Source organism: Lynx rufus, unplaced genomic scaffold (assembly GCF_022079265.1).
Source record: "Lynx rufus isolate CCGP_SWC_20201006 ecotype Redwood Valley unplaced genomic scaffold, mLynRuf1.p SCAF_15, whole genome shotgun sequence".
Taxonomy (NCBI): Eukaryota; Metazoa; Chordata; class Mammalia; order Carnivora; family Felidae; genus Lynx; species Lynx rufus.
In genome coordinates, this window is record NW_025814829.1 from 12,435,505 (window position 1) to 12,440,913 (window position 5,409).

The 5,409-nt window shown below is 33.3% G+C and overlaps 1 non-coding gene across 1 annotated transcript; it reads right to left on the reverse strand.

The window, feature by feature from the left end:
- Positions 1–451: 451 nt before the first annotated feature.
- Positions 452–557, reverse strand: LOC124510557 (U6 spliceosomal RNA). Its single transcript, XR_006961753.1, has one exon. It is a non-coding gene; the product is annotated as a U6 spliceosomal RNA (small nuclear RNA).
- Positions 558–5,409: the final 4,852 nt, after the last annotated feature.

Below are 5,409 nucleotides of genomic sequence, written 5' to 3' on the forward strand. Positions count from 1 at the left end.
TCATTTTTAAAAAAATTATGCATATCATGTTTGATAAATCAATGTATTTATTGAACAATGGGGAGCACAACTATAAACTTTCCCTCACACAAACAAAATTTCTCTCTAGTAGAACCAAACAAGACTTTTAGACACTGCCAATTTAATCTGGAGGCATCAGAAAACAAATTGATCTAAATTGGACAGGACAAAAACTCAAGGTTTAAGGTAAAAAATCAAGTGTTGTGTATTATTTTCCATCTCATATAGATTCTATTTACAGTCCTTTTTATTTTTTAGGTGTAACTCAACTTCATTCACATGTATTTCTAGTGTTTACAGAAATGTATTTCTAATGAAATATCACAATTTTATTATTCAGTGTCTCACATTGTGCTTTGACTCATTGTGTTTTTGTTTTTTATTTTTTTTTAATTGAGTTAATCTGCAAAGGGCTCACTTGGGAACTGCACAAAATTTGAAATGTTTCATGAATTTGTATATCATCCTTGCATAGGGGCAATGTTAATCTTCTGTGTGTCTTCCAATTATAGTACATTTAGTATTGAAGGGATCACATAAATGTATTATTTTGACATGTGTGGTTTTAGCAATAATTACCATACTTCCACTCAGATATAAAAAAAGTAATTTTTACTAAAACTACAGAATACGTTTATATAATGATATTAGTGCTTTCTCTATAAAATTATCATTTTTTAGTCTATCTTCCATTTACTCAATCACCTTGAAATTGTGAAAATGTACTTTACTTTGAAGCACAGTGATCTGGCAGGATATCTCATGTATATTTGAATGAATGTAAGTAAAATATTTAAGTGATCTTAACATGGACTTATTATTAAATGAATTATACCAGTTCTCTATTGTTATATAAAACTTTGAAATGAAGTGAGCAAATAAATTATGCAGATGAGAAAATTGAATTGAACTGATTATTAGCTACCTACCTTACCCCTTCGCAATGAAATTCAGAACTCCACATTGGCTGTATACAACTAACATTAAATTAAATACGTCATTGAGTTTTCAACAGCAGCAAAAGTTACAAGTTACTGTGTTTTTATGAGACACCTTAATTTATAAAGGAATATTGTAGATTTCAAATGTTTTCTCTAATGATTGCAGGGTAGTGCAATGGTTATTTAGGCTTCTTTGGAGTATCTTTTTAATAAAGATTAGTTATAAGAAAAGACTAATAAGAGAAATTCAGGTAGAACATTACATTTCAGACAATTATTTTTTAAAGCTAGAAAAATTATCTATTGCACCTAAAGTAATGCTGTTTTTGTATTTATGAAACTTCTAAGAAAAATGTGTGATTTAACAATATCGATCTTTTTATTCTTATTTAAAAAAATATGTTAGATTATTACTACAATTTCTTTTGTTGCTGATACCACTACAAATGCCTTCATGAATGAAGGCAAAAATGAGTAACTATGAAAATATATGGACTGAACATCTACACACACACAAAACATAAACATACATATTACACAAATATATATACAGTAGAAAAAAGGAAATGTGTTTCATTTTGCACAATTTTTTCTCAGATTTCTAGAAGAAAACATTGGGAATACAATTTTTTAAATTAGTAATATGCTCTACAGAGTAGGATGAATCAAAATGTCAATATTTTCAACTTTATTAGCGAAAAACCAAAACGAAACCTTGAATTAAATAGCTGACAATTAAAAAGTCATAAGACTATTTGAAAAATACATTTGTCAGAATAAAAATAACAGTATCACATGAAGAACAGGTAAGGATAATAAACCAATTAAATGCATAAATATATACCATGTAAAATTATCATTTTAGATATGTATTTTTAATTTTAATTTTGTAATGTTTATTTTTGAAGTAGAGATAGAGCATGAGTAGGGTGGGGGGGCAGAGAGAGAGAGAGAGATAAAGAGAGAGAGAGAGGGAGACACAGAATCCAAAGCAGGCTCCAGGATCCGGGCTGTCAGCACAGAACCCAACGCGGGGCTTCAACCCATGAACCGTGAGATCGTAACCTGAGCTGATGTCAGACACTTAACCAACTGAGCCAGCCAGGTGCCCCAGATACATATTTTTAGAGTAAGATAATGTATATAGAAACTTTTTCAGAAATATTTTAAATTTTTATTCTTTTTTTAAAGATAATTTCTAAGTGTTTATTTATTTATTTTGAGAGAGAGGGGGGCAGAGAGAAAGGTAGAGAGAGAATTCCAAGCAGGCTCTGTGCTCACAGCACACATCTCACAAACCATGAGCTCATGACCTGAGCCAAAATCAAGAGTTAGTCGTTTACTGGAGTGAGCCATCCAGGTGCTCCTATTATGATAATTTTTTAGAAAAGTTTAGGTTCATAGCAAAATTATGGGGAGTTAAAGAGACTTCCCATATACCTCCTGCCTTCACAATAGCTAGCCTTCTCCGTTATTAACATCCCCCACCAGCTTTGTACATTTGTTACAGCTGATGACCCTAAACTGACAGACCATAATCACCCAAAGTCCAAAATTTATATTATGGTTCCCTTTTGGTTTTAACATTCTATGGATTGATGAATATATAATGATATGTATTAATCATTATGGTAATATACAGAGTATTTTTACTGCACCAAATAACCTTTTCCTCTACCTATTATTTATCCTTCTACTTCCCCAACCCAAACCTGGCAACTCCTAGTATTTTTACTGTCTCCACAGTTTTGCCTTTTTCAGTATGTCATGTAGTTGGAATCACAGTCAGTAGTTTTTCCAGATTGATTATTTTCATTTTGTAATAGGTATTTAGGGTTCTTCCATCGCTTTTCCTGGTCTCATAGCTCATATCCTTTTGCACTTGAATAATATTCCATTATCTAGATGAACCACAGTTTATTATCTCTTTATCTACTGAAGGACATTTTGGCTGTTCCTAATTTGGGAATTATGAAAAAGATGCTATAAACATCTGTGTGCAGATTTCTATGTGAATGTAAATTCTTAACACCATTTAATAAATACCAAGCCTCCTTCTAACAACCATATGAGTGAACTTTGAAGCATATCTTTTTAAGACTTTCAACAGCCATTTGAGTCTGGAAATGGATTCACCACAGAGAAACTTCAAGGTGACTGTGTGTCCAGCTAACAAACTGATGGTAGAGATTTTGATCCAGAACCATCTAGATAAAATAATTCTTTGATTCTTCTCCTACAGATATTATGGGAGAAAAAAGTTTATTAATTAAACCATTAATTTTAGAATAAATTGTTACATAGCAATAGATAACTAATGTGTATGATATTTTCAAAAACTTAGTCAACTCATATTTTTTTTGAGCACCGACTGAATGCCAGATATTGTCCAAAGTACTACAGATACAATTGTCAAGAAGAGATAGGATGACTGATTTCATTGTGCTAATTTCCTTTTTTTCTTGATTAGTATTTCTTGCCCTGTTTCAATTTTCTTTTATTATTTTTAAATTTTTTTTTTCAACGTTTATTTATTTTTGGGACAGAGAGAGACAGAGCATGAACGGGGGAGGGGCAGCGAGAGAAGGAGACACAGAATCGGAAACAGGCTCCAGGCTCCGAGCCATCAGCCCAGAGCCTGACGCGGGGCTCGAACTCACGGACCGCGAGATCGTGACCTGGCTGAAGTCGGACGCTTAACCGACTGCGCCACCCAGGCGCCCCTCAATTTTCTTTTAAATAAAATTTTAACTATATACCTTAGTAATTGAGGGTAATTATTAAGTATTTAATGTGAGACATATTTCACATTAAACTCATTTCTTCATCATAACAATATTTTGAAATAGAAATTTGTGCCAATTACTAAGCTGTTATTTCATATAAACACCAAATTTACCCTTCTATATCCTGTGATTCAAGGGCTAGACTATGCAAGCTGGTTTAAACTTTAAAGTCTGGTTATCTATGAAACTTTGCCAATTTGGAGTATTTAGAGAAACTAGAAGGCAGGAGGGAGTAGCAAGGGATATGTTTCTTCCTGTTTTCTTACACTTCTACTCAATGTTGCCTTGGCAGCACTCCGAGCTGGTAAGGAGAGGTGACTCTACTCTCTAGCTTTGTTTGTTACTCCCAGAAACAGCCTTATTCTTACTCTTTAAAGGTGCCAACATCAGAAACACATCCTTAAAGGTCTGGGTTTTAGAGCCACAGGGTCCTTTTCCAAATGTCTAGGTTCTTACAACTCCAATTCACACTCCATTTTTTCTCCAGGTCTGATCATGATTCTTCTAGTAGTTACTGTTTCCATATTACTTTAATGTTTAATATTCAATATTTCTTTCAGTTATGCAAAACCTGAAAGCAATTCTTAACATTAAATTCTCTCTCGTAAAATGCTTAGTGTGGTTTCTGTGTTCTAAGTGTGCCCTAGATACTATAGCATTTTTTTTTCTCATATTGCTGAGGGCCATAGAATCTCTGAGTGGAAGTGCTGAGTTGAAACTTATATGTTGTGGCCAAAGAGCTCTTTCACTTAACAAGTAATCTCTTTTGTTATGAGTTGTTATACATAGATTTTTCAAAATTATTAGTCTTAGATATTCTAAATTAAAAAATAATCTGCTTTACGGGTGCCTGGGTGGCTCAGTCGGTTGAGCATCCGACTCTTGATTTTGGCCCAGGTTATGATCCCAGGGTCATGGGATACAGCCCTGCATTGGGCTCTGTGCTAAGCATGGAGCCTGCTTAGGATTCTCTCTCTGTCTCCCTCTGCCCCTCTACTCTGCTCATTCTCTCTCTCTCTCTTAAACGAAGAATAATAATCTGCTTTAGATCTGAGATAAATCAAACTTCTAAGAAGCATACATTTTACCCAATATCACGTATTACTATTAATTTTGAGGACACAAGCATTTGTGAAGTAAAGGCAAAATAGAAATAAGTCGGTAACAGCCAACTCAGCCTCCCCATTCCTTTCATACCACATTTGTATAAGATGTGAACTAGCATTTATATATGAGGATAACAAACGGTACTTCACAAAAAAGAAATATTTCATTTAAGAAACTTCTTCCATTTTATACCTAATAATTTCATTATTTAATACTTTGCAAAGAGCTAACAAAGAAATCTATACATTACAGATCTGTTTAGCATAATAATTATAAAGAGAATAGATACATTCTATGACAAATATTCCTTAGGTAGGGGCTCATTTATAAATACCATTAATGCTTTTACGGTGAAGTCTGTCAATAGCATGTTTTTAAGGGAGTTTTACTGGACCTTTTCTCCCCTCCACCACCCTGGTCTGTCTCCAGAAAAAATAAAAACATACATTTCAGGTCCACTATTAAACTTTTGTTCTCCAGCTGATAGTTGCTTAGATATTTTTCTTATCTTTGTGTTATGCCTGCTTTTTATAATTTTAAGTGTATAGGATTTG